At 39.2% G+C, this 22,023-nt stretch overlaps 4 non-coding genes across 4 annotated transcripts; 1 reads left to right on the plus strand and 3 right to left on the minus strand.

The window, feature by feature from the left end:
* Positions 1 to 3,906: 3,906 nt before the first annotated feature.
* Positions 3,907 to 3,996, minus strand: TRNAY-GUA. Its single transcript is given in 2 exon segments — positions 3,907 to 3,942; positions 3,960 to 3,996. It is a non-coding gene; the product is annotated as a tRNA-Tyr (tRNA).
* Positions 3,997 to 5,312: 1,316 nt separating this feature from the next.
* On the minus strand, positions 5,313 to 5,394 carry TRNAL-AAG. Its single transcript has one exon. It is a non-coding gene; the product is annotated as a tRNA-Leu (tRNA).
* Positions 5,395 to 12,091: 6,697 nt separating this feature from the next.
* On the plus strand, positions 12,092 to 12,163 carry TRNAP-UGG. The gene has a single exon. It is a non-coding gene; the product is annotated as a tRNA-Pro (tRNA).
* A 9,244-nt stretch (positions 12,164 to 21,407) lies between these two features.
* TRNAT-UGU lies at positions 21,408 to 21,480 on the minus strand. The gene has a single exon. It is a non-coding gene; the product is annotated as a tRNA-Thr (tRNA).
* Positions 21,481 to 22,023: the final 543 nt, after the last annotated feature.

Consider the following 22,023-nt stretch of genomic DNA (forward strand, 5'->3'; position numbering starts at 1 on the left):
CTCTCTCTCTCTCTCTCTCTCTCTCGCTCTCTCTCACTCTCTCTTGCTCTCCCTGTCTGTCTGCCTGTCTGTCTGTCTCCCTATCTGTCTCTCTTCCTCTCCATCTATGTCTGTCTCTCATTTTCAGCATCTCCCACTTCCGGGTCTTTGCTGGCTGGCCACAAACATACCTGGATCTCCTCCTCAAACCTATTTTCAAACAAACAAACCTCCCCATTGACTCTTGTATTTCCATATAGCTACTGTGCTTTTTCACTTCCAGGTTAAACGTCTACAATGAACACCTCCATTTCTTCCCTCACCATTTCCTCCTCATCTAGTTGAAGACTATTTCCTTCCTACACCACTCCACTAACAGTGTTTCCTCATAAATCAATCCCCTTTGACCTACTACTAGCTACCTGCATTGTCTTCTTTTTAGTGGTCGACCTTCTCCTCTCTGCATGTCTTAAAATTGTCGCCTGGCAGGTTTACTGAATGGCAGCCAGCTAGTCAAACTGCATTTCACCCATTGGGTTCCATGACTCAAGACTCCTAGCTATCTCCATTGCATAGCTTTATTTTCACCTGCATCTCTGCAATTAAATTTTAGTAATTGTTACTTTCACTGCAGCATTACTATGACTTAAGATTCTTCTAACATGGCTCTCCACCTTCAGCAAGTAAGGACCCCTTTCCTCCAGACACTGAATTTAGCCATTTTTCTCCTTGTGACCCTCCTTGGGTTCTTGTCTTCCTTATTTCTTCTCAAGAATTCCCACTTCTTACTTATGGTGATATATCCCCTATACCCCAGCACTAGTGTCCTGAGAAATGAAATCTTGCTCTGATGGGACTGTGACTACTGCACAACACTCTTAGAAGTACAGGCTTGCTATCCTCTGGTCCATTACAAAATTTGCCTACAAGAAGGAAGCAAGATTCTTAAGGGGTCGCCTAGATCTCTTCTTATTTGGGACATGTGGTATTACATAGGAGGTTCAATCAGGAGCTTGCCAGTTCCGCCAACACTGTAGACTGGCCATCAGTTACCATCAAAAGATTGGGGTTTATATTGCTTTTATACTCAGGAGTAAACAAAGGGAGCTGATATGTTTCAAATAACTCATCTAGGGTAAGTAGAACTCAAGCACATGTGAATATATTAATCCTGAGTAAGGTAGATAAGATTAACTACACAATTCGGTCAGCTTTTATATTAAGTGGATGAATTCATCCAGACTCTTTAGCATGTTAAGGAATCTGCTCTTGCTAACAGCAAATTCAGGTTCCTGGGTACAGATTTGGTGATCATAACCTTTCAGGCCCACTTAGAATACATAGCCAATCGGCAGCATTCTGAGGCAACATAGATAGAAAAGTAAAGCATTTCACAAGAGAGACAGCAGAGAAAGGGAGAGCTGAAAAGGGAGGACAGCGATGTTTTTGGCACACAATGTCAGGGTTTATTTTCTGGCAGAACTAATACAGAGAAAGCAGGTGGGGGTGGAGGGCTGGTTGTCTTGGAAATTTACTCTCATCTGCATTGAAGAGGAAACAATGTGTACCTCTGGAAGGGCATAGAAGTCTTCTGAACCTGTATAGAGGTGAGAAAACTGGGGGAAAATTGCAGAGAAAATTGCAAATGTAAAGTTTGCAGTAAACATTGACAAACTTGGCAAGAAAAAAAAGAAACAACTACAATTATACAAGCTCTAAGCTAAACTATGATGAGTCTTTAGTCACTCTCACTGCTTCATTCATCCACCAGAAATGTTCAACTTGATTCAGAGCTTTCCAGAGCTTTTTGAGGTGGCCAAAAGAAAATAAAATGTAATTGAGAAATATTTAACAATATAAATAAAAATACAATGATACACAGATAATGTTACTATGTGATTTTCTAAGTCAATATACAGCCCTGGGGGACTCTTATCCATGGTTTAGTGGCCCCTTGTTTCTATCTGAGTTTGATACCACTGGTTTAAAGCACTGAGAGTTTCAGGCAGGATTTGAAAGCAGCTCTTCTTGGCTGTGAAGCTGGTTGGGTATCCACTACACCAAGTTGCATGCAAATTAAAACATTTTCATCCGTCAGATTGGAAAAGTTGTTAAAAAAAAGTTAAAACGACATTTGTTGAAAGGGCTGAGGGAGAGTAGGCAAAGGAATTCAGTATTGGTTGAACTGTGAAATGGTCCAGCCATTCGGTAAAGCAATTTGGAACTCTATTCCCAAAGCTGCTAAACTGCACAGTCTTCGACCAACCTATAATATTATTATACCCTAATAATATCATAGCACAACACAGTATCATACCCTCCTCTCCTCCCAAAGAGATCAAAGAAAGAGCGAAAGTACCCGTATGCACAAAAAATATTTATAGCAGCACTTTCCCTCCTAGCATAGAACTGGAAACAAAGTGGGTACCCATCACCTGGGAAGTGGGTTGAACAAATTATGGTATAGCAATGTAAAGGACCATTTTTTACACTGTCAGAGATGATGAAAGTGATGAATTTATTGTAGCTTGAGAAGACTTACATGAACTGATGCAGAGTAAAGGAAGCAGAAGTAGGAGAATGATTTACACAAGTACTACTGCGTTGAAAAGGATATTAACTAGGGAAGACGCTACGGGATGTTCCTAAAGTCTGGACACAGAGGCAAAAATGCATATTTTCAAGAAATGAAGTGAATGAAATTTTCAACAACATTTTATTTAATTGGAATATTAACAAATAGCATCTTCAATATGATTCCCATCATTTGTGGTGCAAAGTTTGATGTGCTTTGCAAGATTCACATGAACTTGATGCAATAACTCCACATTGCCATCAATTTTAGCACATTCACTCCTTATGTGTTCAATCAAGTGTGTTGCATCTGCGATTTTCATTGAGTACACCTTCTCCTTTAGCATATCCCAGAAAAAGAAGTCAAGGGAGTAAGATCTGTTAATATTCCAGATATTTCAAAATTTGTATTTTTGCCTATGTGTCCAGACTTTAGGGACACCCTGTAGAATGAAATGTCCAATGACTAGTCAAAGTATCTGAATCATTCTTGGCAGAGAGGTAATTAACTAGTAGTAAGGGATCCATTCATTGTCACACAAAACCAACGCCTTGATTTATTTTGTATTATTCAATTAATTTGTTATAAAAGAAGTATTTAACTGGGGTGGGCCATTGAGCGTTGGGGGTGGGGTGGGGGTAGTGATAAGGACACTTCCAAATAAAAGGAAGAAAATAAAATAAGTACCTTACTGGATCGATTAAAAAAAAAAGAGAAAGAGAACAGAAGGAAGAAGATATAGAAAAGCATGGCAATATTGGAAGTACCATGTTAATTTGAAATATGAGATTAAAAATTGGACCTACAGGTGATTTACGATTTCCTATTCAGTCTTTTTTTTCCCCTGTTCTTGTTTGTATAAGGAAGCTCATTTTCTGTTTGTTTGTTTGTTTGTTTTTTGCATCTGTCAAGTTCACAACAATAAAAAGAAAAATACTGGCAGGTAGGTGGCATGTTAGATGCAGGGCTAGACGAATTCAGGAAAACTCAAAAACCTGGGGAAAGTCGATTAACTTCTGATTACATAGTTTCCACTGACATTTCACCCTCCTTTAACATTTTTGAGCGGTTCAACGCAAGGCAGTGCAACTGACGAAATTGCGGCGGCACCCTGGGGAAGTCGCGGGAAGCAGTCCTGTTTGCAAGATATTTTTCTTCATGAGAAAGAGGGTCGTGGAAAAGAAGGTTGGGTTCTCACTTTCCTTTATTCTTTTTCTTAATCCCGATTCAAATACCTTTTGCAGTTAATTGGGAGGTGAGACGGTGAACGGGCAATTCCTTCCCCAAGAATGTGTCTGCATTTCGTAGACAGCTACAATTAGATACCTTGGCTTAAACAAAACCACGGCACCTCCTTCGAGCCGGAGTCGAACCAGCGACCTAAGGATATCCAGATCTTCCGTTCCTACAGTCCTCCGCTCTACCAACTGAGCTATCGAAGGGCGCACGTTAAAGTGTTGGCGTGTGTTCTATTTTTAAAGGTGTGGTACTTGTCCGTGCCAAATCACTTCTTGCTTTCAAGGAAATTATGCCATTCGAGACACTTAGCCTGGGAGTACCGCATGCACGTTTCCTACTTGCTTTCAGCCGCCGCCTGAACTTTTGCCACTCCCGAGCTGTCTAGCTTCGTTGCTCCCTACAAACACAAGCTCTTTTCGAATTACCTCAGAACTATCATCACCCTATTTCTAACCACATTTTTTTTCCCGTTGCCTTCGACTTTCCTTAGAAAACAAACAAACAAACAAACAAACACTTGGAATCTCCGCAAAAACGGGGTTCAAATTGCTTCCCAACAAAACCCGTAGCTTGCAGCTCCAGAAAGATCGCCCTCCATCCCTTTTGCTTTATCCCAGGACACGAACGACTTCATCTTTCTTAACTTCGTAGAGAGTTAAATTTGGAAGCAATCAACTTAGACTGTACAATAGCATACTAGAAAGGTTATTCATTACGACCAGGTTTAGTTTATAAAAGGAATGTAGGACTGGTTGAACATTAAGAAGACTATACATACAATTATAAATCATACTAGTAATATGAATAATAAAAATGTCATCTTAACAACAGATGCCCAAAAGGCTTTTGGCAAAATCTAGCACTAATTTCTACTAAAAACTAAAAAATATAGGAACGAACCATTGTGGATGCACCTCATTAAACGTGATAAGCTAAATCATTTATTTCAGACAGGCAAAAAACTCCAACGGCATCTTAAGCAGAGACACAAACTGGACAGCGCCTTCCTTTCGAAAGACTTGAATTGATAAAATCGTCTTTAGAACGTCTAGATTTTACAACCATTAGACTTCATCCCACCCCACTCCCCCAAGACCTTCCTCCATTCACGACCTGCAGATTGTTGACCTTCAGTTAACGCCTAATATTTGATGTTTCTGCTTCTGCAGAAATGTTGGTTTGCATTTGAAAAAGTAGCGGAATCCCACTTGATTTTATTTACTATACCTCAGAGATAGCCTCGTTTGGTGCTGACCAGTTCTTTGGTGTCCTGCTGATTCGTATCTCTGCTATAACCCCTTCCTTTTCTCCTCTCCTTGTCTCTTCCGTAACGTCACCTTCGTTTTCGAGAAGAAAATGATTTTGTTTATTTTAGAAAAGAGGTTCTTAAACTTGATTTCTGATTACCCACTCACTCCCTCCAAAAGGCATGATATTCTTGAACTAAGGAGAGTAGAGTGACCAACTCAAAACTTCTACATTCGTAATCTCTGGCGCTTTAATAAAAGTTGCTCCGAAATGGCAGCGGTGGGATTCGAACCCACGCCCCCGAAGAGACTGGAGCCTTAATCCAGCGCCTTAGACCGCTCGGCCACGCTACCACGGCCAGCTGCTGTTCTTGGTCAGTCTAGAAGAATTTATGAGTCGTGCTAAATTTGGGGAATGCAAAGACAAAATGTAGTCCCCACTTTCAAGCAGCTCATAGCCAAAGCGGGAAGCCGACATAAAAACAACTATGTATAAACAACATACGGACTGGACAAAATGGTGGAAATCAACGGAGGACAGACACTAGCATACGGGGGATCAGGAAGGGCTTCTTTTAGGAGGTAGGGTTTTAGCTGGAACTGAAGGAAGCCAGGGAAGCCAGGAGGTTGAGATCAAGAGGGAGAGCAATTCCGTGCAGGAGATGCGAAGTGATTAATTCCGGGATTTCAGAGATTGAATGTCTTGTACAAGAAACAGCCAGGAGGCCAGTGTCACTGGACTGCAAAGTAAAGGAAGGGTGGAGGAAGAACGGAGAGAGGAAAGCAGTAGGAAAACTAGAAAGGTAGGAAGGGGTCAGACTGGGGAGGTAGGAAGAGGTCAGGATATGAAGGGCTTTGAAAATCCAACAGAATTTTGTATTTGATGTTGGAGGTAAAAGGAAGCCACTGGAATTTATTGAATAGGGGGACCATATAGCCAGACTTGCACTTTAGGAAGATCAATTTCACAACAGAGTGGAGGAATGATTGAAGTGGTGAGAGACTTGAGGCAGGGAGACCAATCACTAGGCTACAGCAATAGTCCAGGCATGAGGTCTTGGGGCTGGGGAGTACACCAGAGTAACTTCAGTGTCAGAGGAGAAATGGCTGCTAGAAACAACAGTGCTTGATGGATGGAAGGGTGGTAGAGAGAGAGAGAGAGAGAGAGAGAGAGAGAGAGAGAGAGAGAGAGAGAGAGGAGTACAGGATCACATGCAGGCTGTGAGCTTGGGTGATTGGGAGGATGGCATTACTCTCAACAGTGATAAAAAACATAAGAAGAGGAGAGGGTTGGGGAAGGGGGGGGTGGGGAAATAATGAGTTCTGTTTTCGAAATGGAGTGTGAGCTGTCTACAAGACATTCAGTTTGAGATGTCTGAGCAAGGCAGTTGGAGATGCAAGTCTGGAAGTCAGGAGACATGTTAGGGCTGCACTAAGTAGATCTGAGAGTCATCTATACAGATATATGATAACTGAATCCACTGATGAGAGAAGCTGATGAGATCATGATGTGAAATAGTATAGGGGGGAAGAAGAGAGGAGAAGACAGGAGAAAGGAGAGGAGAGGATTGGAAAGGAAAGGAGAGGAGAGGAGAGGAGAGCAGAGGAGAGCAGAGGAGAGGAGAGAAGAGCAGAGCAGAGGAGAGCAGAGGAGAGGAGAGGAGAGGAGAGGAGAGGAGAGGAGAGGAGAGGAGAGGAGAGGAGAGGAGAAGGCCCATCCAGGACATCTTGGAGGACACTCACCTTCTTCATCCAGGCTGATCTGTAAAGGAGACTGAGGCATGATCAGACAGGTAGGAGATACACCACGACAGAGAAGAGATTATCAAGGAGAAGAGGGTGATGGATTAATCAATAAATCAATCAGCATTCATTAAGTGTCTACTATGCAGCAGGTACTGTGCTAAGAGATGAGTATTGAAGGATTACATTTTTGTCTATGACCATAACAGAATGTTGTAGTAAGAGAAAATAATTTGGGGCAACACACAAGGTTGCAAAACAGAAAAAAGAAGGCAATAGATTTGCTGATAAACTGCAGGATTGTTTTTATAGGAGACTTCTGGATGGTCTCAAAAACTGACCGTCTTCAGAATAAGAAAAAGGACTGGAGTCAATATTATGTCAACTGGGAAACAATATTTGGTACAGAGGAGAAGCCCGAGTTGTTTGGTCAAGGGTAGAAAATGGAAGTGATTTAGGGGAATTTTGTAGTCTCTTGCATGTGCTATCTGTCCACAAGTATGTAGCATACATGTATGTATTCCAGCCACTGCATATGACAATTAACAAGGTTCTCATTAACCTGAAATAATTTCCACCTCGGCTTTTTGCAACCCAACAGTAATAGCAAAAAGGAAGGGATCACCTTGACAACAAAGAGGGGATTATCCTGGTGGACAGGAGGCTGAAGGGAACCATTGAGTGGAAAAGTAGCTTCCACTAAACAGGTAATAGGCCCTGCAATTTCTATCTAAGAAGCCTCTGCCACAATTCCATCTGCTTTGCTAGTCCTGAAAGGGGAATCTAAATGAAATAAATTCCAGGTAAGAGGCATCTGGCCTGATGGTCACTGGGGAGACAGACAGTCAAAGCCACATTTTGGAACTCTTTTAGAGGATCTGGTTAACAATTTGGCCAATCTGGTATGCTTCAGGAACTTGAGATATTAAGAGTTTTATTTGTTTAATGTCAATTATGTTGTAAACATTGTTTTTTTTTGTCTTGATAGATCCAAACTGCCTTTTTCCAGATAAAGGAAAAAGGGTATGAAGAATGAAACCTTTTCTTCTGGACTTTCTGCCTTTCTAATTCTAGCTAAGCTGGAGAGGCAGACGAGGAATATTTTTCCCAGTCTGCAGAAATTTATGGCTTTGTAAATCAATTAGAGATTAAATTTCTGACCAAAGTGTAAGTTCTCTACCGTGAATTTCCAAATTTAGTTTCAATTTTTTAAAAGAAATGCTGAAGTGTGTTTTGCAGCCCTCAGGAAGTACCATGTGATTAAATAACGTTAGGGAGAACTAGATATTTTCCAAGAGGTGTTTCAGTAGAGGGAGAAATCTCAAGGGACAATGGCAAAGAAGCCTTATTGCTTTAGGGGTGGGGGACTGGGGAGGAAACCTGATGATGAACTTTGGTCTACTTGTCACATTTTTTTCCAACTCTGTTAATTCTGATCATCTGAAAAGAATTTTTTTTTTTTTACTTTCCTTAGTAATTGAGAGCACACTTCATTTTTAGGTAATCCATTTCACTGTTGGATTGCTTTCATTTCTGGGAATGAGCTGAAATGGCTCCCTGCAACGTCTACTTGTATTTAAAAGAGTTAGGAGTAGTGGAATGCACTAAATAGAATTATGGACCTGTCATTAGGAAGATCTGAATTGGAATTTAGTCTCAGACACTGATGGGCTTTGTGACCAAACCCCAGTTTCTTTATCTACAAAGTGGAGATGATACGTACTTCTAAAGGTTATTATGAGCATCAAATGAGATTAATGCTTGCTGTGCAAGCATTAAATCCATATATAAAAGTGAGTGATTATTGGTCCTAGTTGTGTAGGGTCCAACTGTAGGTGCAAGCAGGGCATCTAACCTTTTTTCCAGGGAAGAATCCTTCAAACAATTTAGAGCAGCACTCCCCTCAGCCCCACCCCCAACTTTCTAAGCTAATTTTGCCCAATTCCTTCAGTCAACACTCATCTAACAATCTAAACTGCTGCTGGACCCAGAGACCTAAGGCACTTCCCTCACTATCTTCACTAAGGAACTCATGGGCTCTGTGTGTCATGATGTAATATTGGCTGGCCTGACTGAGTCTGGTATCTTTTTAGCTTTGTTTTGGCAACAGAAGGAAACGAGAACATTCCTAGGTTGTTCAACCATTGACCAAAGAGAGTTCACTTAGCTATAGCCCAGAAAAGATACTAAAGTGGGATGTTGCAGCACTTAACTCTGGATATGGGAGGTGAAAGAGAGGGAAGATTCAGGAATTAATTCCAGGTTTTGAACTTAGGTGGCTGGAAATATAGTGGTGCCCTTGATAGAAATAGGTGCATAAGAAAGTGAGGAGAGGTATTTTTGGAGGGCAGAGAAGAAGAAGAAGCTTTTTTTCTGATGACTGCTGTTGGTTTTATGTTTATTTTGTTTTTTAATTTATTTCATTTTCTTAGAATTAACTGTGGATGTGATGACCTGTGTGACCTCTGATAAATTTTCAGAGTTAACTGTGATTGTGATAATCTGTGTGAGCTATTGGTATTTTTAGAGTTAACAGCAATCACATAACTTCTGTGACTTTTTGGTCATTTGTTTTCAGACTTGACAGTTCTATTTTGGCCATATCATCCATGACATGCTCTGATTTATAGCCACACATGAGGAGAATCAGATTGCAATGGGTCAAATATGTACAAGATTTTCTATGGATGACTTGATTTTCATAAGATTGATGACTTCTTCAAACACTACTTCTGAGCTATCATTTGTGACTATTGGCATCACTTTAGAACATGGTTATTCTTAAGTTTCATCACTTCCCATGGGATTTATTTGAATTCAATTAAAATGAAGAAACATTGGTTGAGTCTCTATTGTGTGCACTCTGGTAAAAGTTAAGACAGATACAAAGGTCAGAGAAGACCCTGGTGCCTACCATCATGAAGTTTACAATTTAAGCTAACAAAATCGGACCAACATTACCATCTTATACTAAACTTTCCAGTAAAGAAAGGAATTAAGAATATATACATATTCAATGTTTTCAATAAAACTAAAACCAATTTTATCATATTAATCTAGGGTATTGAATTTCAAGAAATGCAGCCATTCATTCTATCAAGAACCAGTCAAAGTTAATCTTGATTGCATTAAATTGAAAAGTTTTTGCACAAAGAAACCCAATGCAACCAAGATTAGGAGGGAAGCAGAAAACTGGGAAAGAATTATTACAACCAATGTCTCTGATAAAGGCCTCATTTCTAAAATATACAGAGAACTGAGTCAAATTTATAAGAATACAAGTCATTCCCCAATTGATAAACGATCAAAGGATACAAACAAGCAGTTTTCAGATGAAGAAATTAAAGCTATCTATAGTCATATGAATAAATGTTCTAAATCGCCATTGATTAGAGAAATGCAAATATGCCACAAATATGTATATATAATACACATATACAGATGCATACACACATACATATATGTAAAATCATTCTATACAAGTATTGAAAACATTTTTAATTTAAAGTTTTGAGTTCAAAATTCTATCCCTTTCTCCCTCCCTCCCATTTCCCCGTCTGAGGTGGTAAGAAATCTGATATAACTTATACATGTGCAATTACATAAAACATTTCCATACTGGTCATTTTGTACAAGAAGACTTCAATAAAAGAAAAAAAGAAAGAAAGAAAGTGGAAAAATAGCATGTTTCACTCTGTATTCTTTCTCTGGAAGCTTCATCATTAGTCCCTTGGGATTCTCTTGGATCATTGCATTGTTGAGAATAGCCAAGTCATTCACCATTCTTCATTGAACAATTGTGTACATTTATTGTTATTGTGTACAACTTTCTCTTGATTCTGCTTACTTCACTATGCATCAGTTCATGTAAGTCTTTCCAGGTTTTTCTGAAATCATCTTGCTTGTCATTTCTTATAGCACAATGATATTCCATTACAACCATAGGCCATAGTTTGTTTAGCCATTCCGTAATTGATTAATATCACTTTCTAGGTCAGTTGTTTTTCCAATGAGAAATTTCACATTTTCTTCTATTTTTTTTTAGTTTTTTGATTTTCTTTTATTGTATCTTGATGTCTTCATAGAGTCATTAGATTCTACTTGTTCTATTCTAATTTTTAAGAAATTTATTTTCTTCAGTGAGCTCTTGTACTTCCTTTTCCATTTGGCCAATTCTACTTTTTAGGAAGTTATTTTTCTCAGCACATTTTTGTATATTTTTTCCCATGCTACTGACTCTTTTCTCATGATTCTTTTGCATTACTCCCATTTCTTTTTCTAATTTTTCTTCTACTTCTCCAATTTGCTTTTTAAAATCCTTTTTAAGCTCTTCCAGGAATTGTTTCTGGACCTGAGACCAAGTTACACTCTCACATCTTGGCCTATACATACTTCTATTTAACAGCTCTTTCTCTGGTTTCAGATTTCTCATCAGGATCTTGGCTTCACCACAGCACAGAGTAAGCTCACAATGCATCCTTGACCCTCCACACCTATTTCCTGAAAAATGAATATGAAGCATCACACAAATATATATATATATATATGGTTATTTTAGATTGGTGGAAAGACACAGAGAGAAACAGGGGGAGAGAGAGAGACAGAGACAAAGACAGACAGAGAGGGTGAGACAGAGATGTAGATAAAGACAGATAGATAAACAGTTAGACACACAGAGAAACAAAGAGGGAAGAGGAAAACAGAAACTGAGAGAGAAAAAACTGAGATAGAAAGACAGACACAAAGAGACAGAAGCACGGAGAGACAGACAAAGGAGAGAGAGAGACTCAGGAAGACAGAAACAGAGACAGAGACGGAGGCAAGGGTGGAAAGAGCACAGAGTATAGAGATTCTGAATTATGATGACTATGGCCAGGTCTTTCGATGGCATTTGCTGTCATTCCTAACACAAACCTCTCCAAGAAGAGTCAGGAAGATTATGACATTTTTCAGACTCTCTTTTCTTGGTGTTAGATGGTGATTTAGCAGGTAGTGGGGCGCTAAGTGAATGTGGGCAAGGAGTGAATTGCCTCTGTCCATCTCTCCTGGCAGGTAACAGTATTATTTTGTTAGTTGCCATAGAATAGTTGGGGAACATGGGTTGAAATATGTTGTGTAGAATGAGATGAGATGAAGGAGATATAAACAAATGAGAGCAAAGTGGATGTTGAAATAAAGAAGTGGAAAAAGCATTGGAAGAACTTGGAGGAGGAAGATGGCTTTTTACAGGAAGAACTTGCAGTAAAGAAAGTAAATATAGTGAGTAGAATCCAGAAAACTGTTGAAAGGCAGAAAGCAAAGAGTTACTGGCTCGTTGGTCTAGGGGTATGATTCTCGCTTTGGGTGCGAGAGGTCCCGGGTTCAAATCCCGGACGAGCCCTTTGATCTTATTACGCTTTCCAACTTCGAGTTGGTCTTGTTTACTTCGAGTGTGGTCCTGTTTGTGAGTAGTAAGAGGATGAAACTTGCACTGTATTACAAATCCAAACAGTAATAGGAAACCACATTACTACGAGGAGTTTGCTATAGTGGAAAGAATGGAAGATCATAAAAGACAGAGACAAAAGACAAAGAATGCGTCACAAATAGTGTGTTAAGTGTGGGAGCCGAAAACAGTGTTAGAGTAAAGCCAAAAAAGGCGATTAGGTTCGAAAGAATAAAGAGCCAGGTACAGCTTTTATTTAATTACTTGGCTGTAATGACTCCCTGAAGCTAGCTTCTCTCACGGAAAAGCTTACATGATTTTTTTTTTTCCAGATGAGGAAGGGTAGTTTCCTAATGATTTTTGGTCTCTCTTGGAGAAGTAGGAGAGAGTAGCATAAGAATAGGATTATCTGACTACTTAAAGCCAACAGTCAGGATCATCTTTTCTGCCGGTGGCTATAGCTTCTCTTTAACTGAGCTAAAGATGCTGGAGGAAGAGAGCTGAAATGTATATGGGAAATTAAGAAGAGATATAAAACAGCATAAGAAACCTAAGGTAAAACTATATAAAAGGGTAAGACTTAGGTCACAGATTAACGGGGGGGGGGGGGGGAGATATTGTGTGTAACAGATATTAAAAAAAATTGCAGAAGAAAAGGAAAAGTTTTTGATTGACTTTTAAAAGACTAGAGAGAGTAAATAAACAAGCCTTTAGGGTTGTGAGAGCTCCTGAGTTCAAGTCTTGAAGCCTGGTTAATTTTAACTTTCTCTTCCTAAACAATTTCGAGGCTTCACTTCCTTCTTTCAAGTCTTGGTTTGTCTTTTGATCCTTAGCCTCTTCTAGAAATGAAGCCATTGTCTCAGAGCTTTTTTTTTCTCTACTTTCCACAGCATTGAAGCCATTGTCTCAGCCTTTCTCTACTTTCGACAGCATGAGGTACACAGCTAGGCAGCATGACTCTGCAATTATCCCTAAATCCCTAATAGGATCATTGTGAAAAAAAACCTTATTTGCCACTGGGCAAAGGAAGAATCAGGACTGTCTGGGAAGGAAGTGTCAGATCATGAGAGAGGCAGTCTCCTGTTGTGGAAAAAGTAGATTGGTAGTCTGGAGACGTAGTTCCAGGCTCAGTCTCTAGATAGCGCTAGGCTCAAACTCTAGTTTCTTGACAAGAGGGAAAGTTACCTCACTGTCTCATGTTCCTTCATTGTACTAGCACTTTTCCGCCTCTGCTATCCTAGGAATAAAAGAAAATCTCAAGCTTTATTAACTGTGTGACACTGGGTAAGTCATTTAACCTCTGTTTGTCTTGGTTGTCCAACTGCAAAATAAGGATAATAATAGCACTTACTGCACAGAGTTCTTGGGAGGATCAAATAAGATAATATTTGTGAAGGACTTGGCATGTGTCTGCCACATAGTAGGTGCTTAATAAATCATCCCCTTCCCCTTCCCAATCACGCACACTTTCATCGTAGTTGTCATCTTTGATTCCTCATTACTCACACTCATTCCAGATATCACATCTGTTGCCAAGTTCTGTGAATTCTATAGTTATAACATCTATCACATATGTCCCTGTACATTCTCAAAGGGCTACTTCGGGACCTCATTTCCTCCCAACTTGATTATTTCAGTAGCCTTCTGATTCCTCAACTTGCTTCAAGCCTTTTCCCACTCCAGTACATCATCTACTCAGTTTTCAAATTGATCTTAAAATATCCAATAAACTCTAAAAGCTCCCTATTACCTCTAGGATCAAATACAGAATCCTCTGTTTAGGGTGTAAAAACCTTTACAATCTTGCTCCAACTTGTTGGTCCATATTTATTATACTTTACTCCCCCTCACCCCATGCATTCTTTAGTCCAATCAGACAACTCAATTTCTATCCCTCACCTAGGACATTCCATCTCTCTCCAGCCTTTGCACAAATATGTCTGATATACACTTTCTCCCCACCTCCATGTCTTAGAGCAAGGGTGGGGAACCTGTGGTCTCAGGACCACATGTAATACTCTAGGTCCTCAAGCATCACCCTTTGACAGAATCCAAGTTGGCCTCCAGGCTCAAGGTTCCCCACCCCTGTCTTAGATGGTAGTAACTCTTCCTTCCTTCTTCTTTTCCTTCCTTCCTTCCTTCCATCCTTCTTCTTTTCCTTCCTTCCTTCCCTCTCTCTCTCTCTTTCTTTCTTTTTTCTTTCTTTCTTCCTTCCTTCCTTCTTTCCTTCCTTCCTTCCCTCCCCCTCTTTTTTTCTCTTTCTTTCTTTCTTTCTTTCTTTCTTTCTTTCTTTCTTTCTTTCTTTCTTTCTTTCTTCTCCCAGCTGCAGTCACCACCCTGGCCATGCTGAAGGGGTCTATCTTCATTTCTCCCTACAAACATCAGCTAACTTCCAATTCCTGCAGCGCCGCCCACCACCCAACTCCTGACCACGGTCTTTTCGTTGCCCTCAATTCTCCTGCAAAAAGCTTGGCTTCATTGCAAAACCACGGCTCGTTCACTTTCCCTCCTTACCAAATTGCTTCCCCATGCTTTTCTTTCTCCCCACCCTCGTACCCAGTTCACTCCCCACCTCCTTCCTGAGTTTTTGGTCCCATAATTTTTTTTCCTTTAAAACGATTCTTTTGATCACACCCTAAATCTCAGTGTAAGTTATGTGACGGTCACTGGTTCAAGACTTTTTAATTATGAATTCTACCCTATAGCTCTAAAACTTATACAATATAGCTATGATGGTATCTATTTCCCCTACTGCAACTGGTCAGGTATTTCTGTGCACTCATGCTGAAATACATAAGTCCTACCAGACTATTCCCTAGTGTTAAGAATGATAAAATATTTGCTGTGAACAAAGGCTTAGGGAAATAAATTCCCTTTATGTACTGTTATAAGATAAAGGCCTGGTGCTCTGGAAACCATCTTGACTTTCTCTTCTTAATTTTTACATGAAAACCATTGCTATAAGATTTGGCACATAAAGATATTGACAGCATTTTTTTTAAGGTTAATATAGTTGTGTGCAAGAGCAATATTTTGCCAGTTGCCAGTTTGTCTTTCCTCCTGTGCCTGTGTACCTCAAAAATCTCCTGTATTCCCTTAACCTTGATGTGCAAATCTGCCAGTTCCAGATGGCCAACCAGCTCAGGGCTTAATTATCCTACTCTCAGAAAAGTATTTTTGAGTAGATCTCCCCTTAGCAGGAGGAGATATTGCCTCTTTGGGAGTACACACTTCCTTGGAAGCACATCTCCCCTCCCCAGAAGCATGCTGCACCCATGAGACCAAGCCTTCCCACTGAATGGACCTATGGTCTCTGTGTCTCACACCCCAAAAAACAAACAAAAACACCATGAGTTTTATTCTATGTTAGCTCGTCTGAGTTGTATTTTTGGTTTCCTTCTCCCTCTTCCCTTTTCCTCTTTCCCCTTGTCCACTCTTTCCCATCACTTGCAAATAAAACTTGAGCATTGAACTGGTCCCCATTATTATGAGGGACCATATGTCTTCAAGGCATTGGCTCTCTCATTAGGAGGCTTGTTTTCCCCATGGTCTTTCACTGGCCCAGGGACCTTTCCTTAGACTTGTACCATGTCCCTGACAGGAACTTTCCCTCATTGACAATTCTACATCCACTGAGGGGCTTGGGCACTGTGAGTCCAGTCTTGGAAATCAATGGCCAAAGGGGGAATGTCTTTCTTTTCAGTAGCAATGTATAGCTGTAATAGTTGAACTATAAGGAAAGCTGAGTGCTACAGAAATGATGCTTTCAAATTGTGGTGCTGTAGAAGACTTTCGAGAGTCCCTTGAACAGCAATGTCAAATCAGTCAAAACTTAAAGAAATTAATCCTGGCTATTCTCTGAAAGGTCCAATACTGAAATTGAAGCTTAAATACTTTGGCCACATAATGAGAAGACAGGACTCATTGGAAAAGACCCTGATTTTGGCAAAGATTGAAGACAAAAGGAAAGGGGAATGGTAGAGGATGAGATGGATAGATCCTATTATGGAAATGATTAAATGAACTTGGACAGACTTTGAAATATAGTGGAGGATAGAAGGGCCTGGCATCCTATCATCCATGGGGTCACAAAGAGTCACACACACCTGAACAGCTGAACAGCAGCAACAAAATTTAAAGAAATGATTAACTCTAACACTACGTAAACTATTGGAAAAAATAAGCCAATAAGGAGTTCTACCAAATTCCTTTTACAACACAAATATGATGCAGACACCTAAAACAGGAAGAGCAAAAAGAGAGAAAGAAAATTATAGACTAATTCCCCTATTGACTATTGATGCAAAAAAAAAATTTAAATAAAATACTAGCAAGATTAAAGCAATATATCAGAAAGATCATACACTATGACCAGGAATTTATACCAGGAATGCAGAGATGGCTCAATACTAAGAATACCATCAGTCTAAATGACCAGATCAATAACAAAACCAATAAAGATTATACGATTATCTCAATAGATGCAGAAAAAGCTTTTGACAAAATATGACACTTATTCCTATTAAAAACACTAGGCAAAGAATAGGAATAAACTGAGCTTTCCTTAAAATGATAAGTAGTATCTATCTGAAACCATCAGCAAACATTATCTGTAATGGGGATAAACTAGAAGCCTTTCTAGTAAGACCAAGGATGAAGCAACAATGGTCATTTTCACCACTATTATTCAATGTCCTTCTAGAAATGCTAACTATAGCAATAAGACAAGAAAAAAATTGAAGCAATTAGAATAGGCAATGAGTAAACAAAAGTCATTCTTTGCAGCTGATATCATGGCAAACTTAAAGAATCCTAGAGAATGAACTAAAAAAAAACTGGTTGAAATAGTTAAAAATTTCAGCAAAGTTGCAAGATATAAAATGAACCCATATAAATAATCAGCATTTTTATATACCACCAACAAAACTCAGCAGGAAGAGACAGAAAGAGAAAATCCATTAAAAATAACTACAGACAGTGTAAAATACTTAGGAGTCTATCTGCCAAGACAAACCAAGGACTGAATGAACACAATTACAAAACACTTTCGACATAAATAAAGTCAGTTCTAAACACTTAGAGAAATATTGATTATTATATATCAATATTAATGTAATTAAATATTAGTTGTGTATAGATAGGCTGAGTCAATACAATAAGAATGACAATCCTACCTAAATTAATTTACTCCTTAAATGCCATACAAAACCATAAAAAATTGTTTTAGAGAGCTGGAAAAAATGTTAATAAAATTCATCTGGAATAACAAAAGGTCAAGAATACCAAAGGAATCAATGGGGAAAAAAATGTGAAGGAAGGTGTCCTAGCAGTACCAGATGTCAAACTGTATTACAAAGCAGTAATAATAAAAACAATATGGTGCTGTCTAAAATATAGAGTGGTGGATCAGTGGAATAGATTACGTATACAATACGCAGCAGTAAATGACCATAGCAATCCAGTGCTTGATAAATCCAATGATCTAAGATTTGGGGATAAGAAATCACTGTTTGACAACACTTGTGGGGAAAACTGGGGACAAGTTTGGTAGAAGTTAGACATACACCAACATCTCACACTGTATATGCCAAGAGAAGGTTAAACTGGGTACACGATTTAGACATAAAGATGTAAAAGATGATACCATGGACAAATTAGGGGAGCAAGTAATATTTTACCTATCAGATTTATGGATAAGGGAAGAGTTCATGACCAAACAAGAGATAGAGAGCATTACAAGATGTACAATGGATAATTTTGATTACTTCTGTTAGAAACATACTTAGTCTAGGGATAAACAATACTCTTTGGAAAGTCAGGAAGGTTTTCATTATATTTTACATTTATTATTTCTGAATAAATAGGTACGTCCCCTGAACAGAGTACAGGAGAGTACAAGAACTCAGACAAATGCCAGCCCTTTTATTGGCTCCCAATTCAAGAATCTCCTGCCTGGCTCTTCATTGGCCAGATGCAACCCCCTAAACTGCCCATATAATGCCCCCTCAAACATCTTGTTAAGCATGCCTACAAGCCTCTAACCTTTCACCTGATCAGAAGTCTGGTTTCTGCTGGATCCCAGCTCTAATTAGAATCAGTCACCTGACTTACATTCTGCTAAAGTTGGGGGAAGTACTTTTAATTCTGTGGAAACAAAACTCTTTCCATCATTTCCCACACATCAAATTAAAATGTTTTTGCACAAACAAAACCAATAGAGCCAAAATTAGAGGAAAGCAGGAAATTGGGGAAACTTTTTTATAGCAAGTTTCTCTGATGACAGCCCTATTTCTCAAATATGTAGGGAACCGATTCAAAGTTATAAGATTATGAGCCAACTGACAAATGGTCGATGAATATGAAAAGACAATTTTCAAAAAAAAATCAAGGCTCTTTATAGTTATATCAAATGCTTTAAATCACTATTGATTAGAAAAATGTAAATTAAAACAACTTTGAGGCACCACCTCGCATCTATTATGCCAGCTAGCATGTGGTTTGTCCTTCCTTCTCGAATAGGACTATGACATCGGGAAGCTGATGCCATGATTTGCAAATGAATTGGATTTAAGTGAGGGAGGGCTGTGAAAAGTTACCAGCCTCACTTTCTCCTCCAGAGCCATCTGAGTTCAGCGGCCAGATATAGATCAGGACAACTGGAGTTGGCCCAGGGTGCAGTGGGAGATCTTGGCCTTTTGAAGAAAAGATCTTTTCCACTATTCAACATGACTGAGGCAAAGTCCATTCAGTGATTAGGGCTGTTTAAGAAGTGAGCCAAGGGGTGGCCCCTTTAATCAAATGGGGAGGGGAAGAGTCTCAAGGTTTCTGACTAAAACAGAAACAATTACTATTTACATGCACTCTGAACTATCAAGGCCCAAAAAATAACCATGAAGTAGTGCCTGGGCAGGGACCTATTGCTGTCCAATTAATGACAGCCAGAGTGAATTGTGTTTAAGGCATAATGGAAAAGGAAAATGTCAAATGTTGGAGGGAATGTGGAAAAATGGGGACATTAATGCATTGTTGATGGAGTTGTGAATGGATTCAATCATTCTGGAGAGCAATTTGGAACTATGCTAAAAGGACTATAAAATTCTGTATACCCTCTGACCCAGGAATACCATTACTAGGTTTGTACCCCCAAAGAGATCAAAGAAAAAGGAAAAAGGCCTATATATACAAAAATGTTTATAGCAGCTCTTTTTATGGTAGCAAAGAATTGAAAATTGAGGGAACATCCATCATTTGGGGAATGGTTGAACAAGTATATGACTGTGATGGAATATTATCACACTAACGATGAGCAGGATGCTTTCAGAAAAACCAAGGCAAGACTAACATGAATGTAAGTGAAGTGAGCAGAGCCAGGAGAACATTTTACACAGAAACTGAAATATTTTATGATGATCAATTGTGAATGACTTAGCTATTCTCAGCAATGCAGTGATCTAAGACAGTTCTGAAGGACTTATGATGAAAAATGCTATCCACCTCCAGAGAAATGACTGATGAAGTCTGAATGCAGGTTGAAGCATAATTAAAAAAAAACAACTTTATTATTCTTAGGGTATTGCGAGGGGCTGTTTTCTTTTGCAATATGGCTAATATGGAAATATTTTTGCATGACTACACATGTATAATCTATGTGAAATTGTTTGCCTTCTCAAGGTGGGGGGAGGAAGAGGAAGAAAGAAGGAAGAGTATCTGGAACTCAAAATTTCAAAAAATGCTTTAAAAAATTTGTTTACATGTAATTGAGAAAAACAAAATAAAAACTAACCAGGAATTAAAAAACAACAACAATAGTTCAGTTTAAAAAAAAGATTAAGGTAAATAAGAGAAGCTGGTGAGTTGAGAGAAAAATCCCTGAGTAAAATATCATTAACAAAAGTTAGTTGGCCAAGATAGAGAACTGAAAAATAAAAAAACAGTCCACAATAGAGAAGTTGTCAAAAGATATGGACAATTTTCAAGAGAAAATTTTAATTATAAGTGTCAATGGGAAAGTACACTTCAAACCACCAATAACAATAGTAATTTAATTTTTAAAAAATCATTTGACCTTTTATCCAGAAATTTGATGAACATTATAAAACTGAAAATATCCAATTTTAGAAGATTTACGGAAATATAGACACCTCAATGTTATTGCTGGAGCAATAAATTGGTCCCACCATTTTGGATAACAGTTTGGAAATATACAAGAAGTCACTAACCCCTCCCAATTCTTTGACCTAGTAAACCCACTACCAGACATACTCTGCACATACAAGGAAGTCAAAGGGAGAAACAAAGTTCTAATAAATACCAAAATATTTATAACAATCTTGGGTGGGGGGTGGAGTGTGCAAAGAGTTGAACATGCTATTGCACAATGACTAGTGAATTGCCAGAGGAAATGTAATATATGCCGAAAGGGGTATATTTATCTGGACATTCTAAATAAATGCATTTCTCTTTAGCCTAGTTGACAGAATCGCAGAAAACAAAAGGCAGGTAAAAAAGAGGTATTTGTGCCTCAGGGAAGAATAAAGAAGGGCCTACACGGTATTCTAATCTGCACTGATGGAAATTAATAATAGCTAGCCAGTGACAGGCCAAGGACTGATTGATGCCCTTGGCGGTGCTTTAACTCTGGGATAGATTTTCTGGATTCAGTCTGAGGATTGTGAGCTATGCCTAAGACCACCAGAAGTGGCTAAAAATAGGGGGAGAAGCATGGCGACACCGGTATTACGAAAGGACATGGGGCCTCAGCAGTGACAGAGTTATGTGACAGAGGTGGCTAGACGTATTCATTCACTATGAGTCTCTCTACTAGTATGTGCCCCTTCTTCCCACTGAAGCTACGTGTAGTTCTGAGTTCTCGCTAAGCTGCCAAGCTGGTCCGATGGTCCAAGAGATAAGCCTTCCTGTACCTATCATGTCTCGGCAAAATCTAGTCTTCTGAGGATAAACCTTGCCATTTGGACAGGGTCTTACTTCCTGTAAGGTACTGCACAAATAGGAAGGCAATTCTCTAGAACATCGACGAAGGCTGAGTACAGGGAGACTATCACCTCGTTTCAACAAGCGATAGAATCACCACTTTACTTTAGGTATCAGGAAGATATTTAAGCACATGAACAGCGTAATTACACCGGAGAAGGCTCGAGGTTGATTTGAGATCCTATTGAAAGTGAAAAACTGAAGTGAAAGGCCCCAGCGAGATTTGAACTCGCGACCCCTGGTTTACAAGACCAGTGCTCTAACCCCTGAGCTATGGAGCCCACATAGTTTAGTTCTTTCACGGCAGGATTCCAGGGAAGTTGGATTTTTCTACTCATTATTAAGAATCTACCTGCTATTTCACTTTTTTCTTTGTTCCACGGTGCAAGTATAGAAGGCTGGGTCCATTAGCTTCCTGGGTCCATTAACTTCTCTCAGAAAGAATCCACAGCCCGGTAGACCGCGGGAAGCCACGAAGAGCAGCATTTCACGGTTGAATTAGAAATCAACCAGGAACTGACTTACCTTCATAAGGCTCACTTGGAAGTCTGACCATCCTTTTCACGTGACAACCTCCACTGCAAGATCTGAACTAGGTTTCTTCTCTTCACCGTGGTTTGTCTCCTTCCCTAATTTAGAATGTTTGCTAGGTAAGACTTGGCCGGAGCTAGACAAACTTTTCTTCATCCAGACTGAAGTGTACAGAAAGGACCAAGAATTTACAGAAAAATACCGTCAAAAATCCCGGAGAGATACTATCTGATGGGTGAAAAAGATCCCTAGAAGTATGAATTTGAGAACGAACAAGAGCCTGGCTGTGGTTC

The sequence above is a fragment of the Trichosurus vulpecula genome, chromosome 8, assembly GCF_011100635.1.
Source record: "Trichosurus vulpecula isolate mTriVul1 chromosome 8, mTriVul1.pri, whole genome shotgun sequence".
In the NCBI taxonomy this organism is placed as follows: Eukaryota; Metazoa; Chordata; class Mammalia; order Diprotodontia; family Phalangeridae; genus Trichosurus; species Trichosurus vulpecula.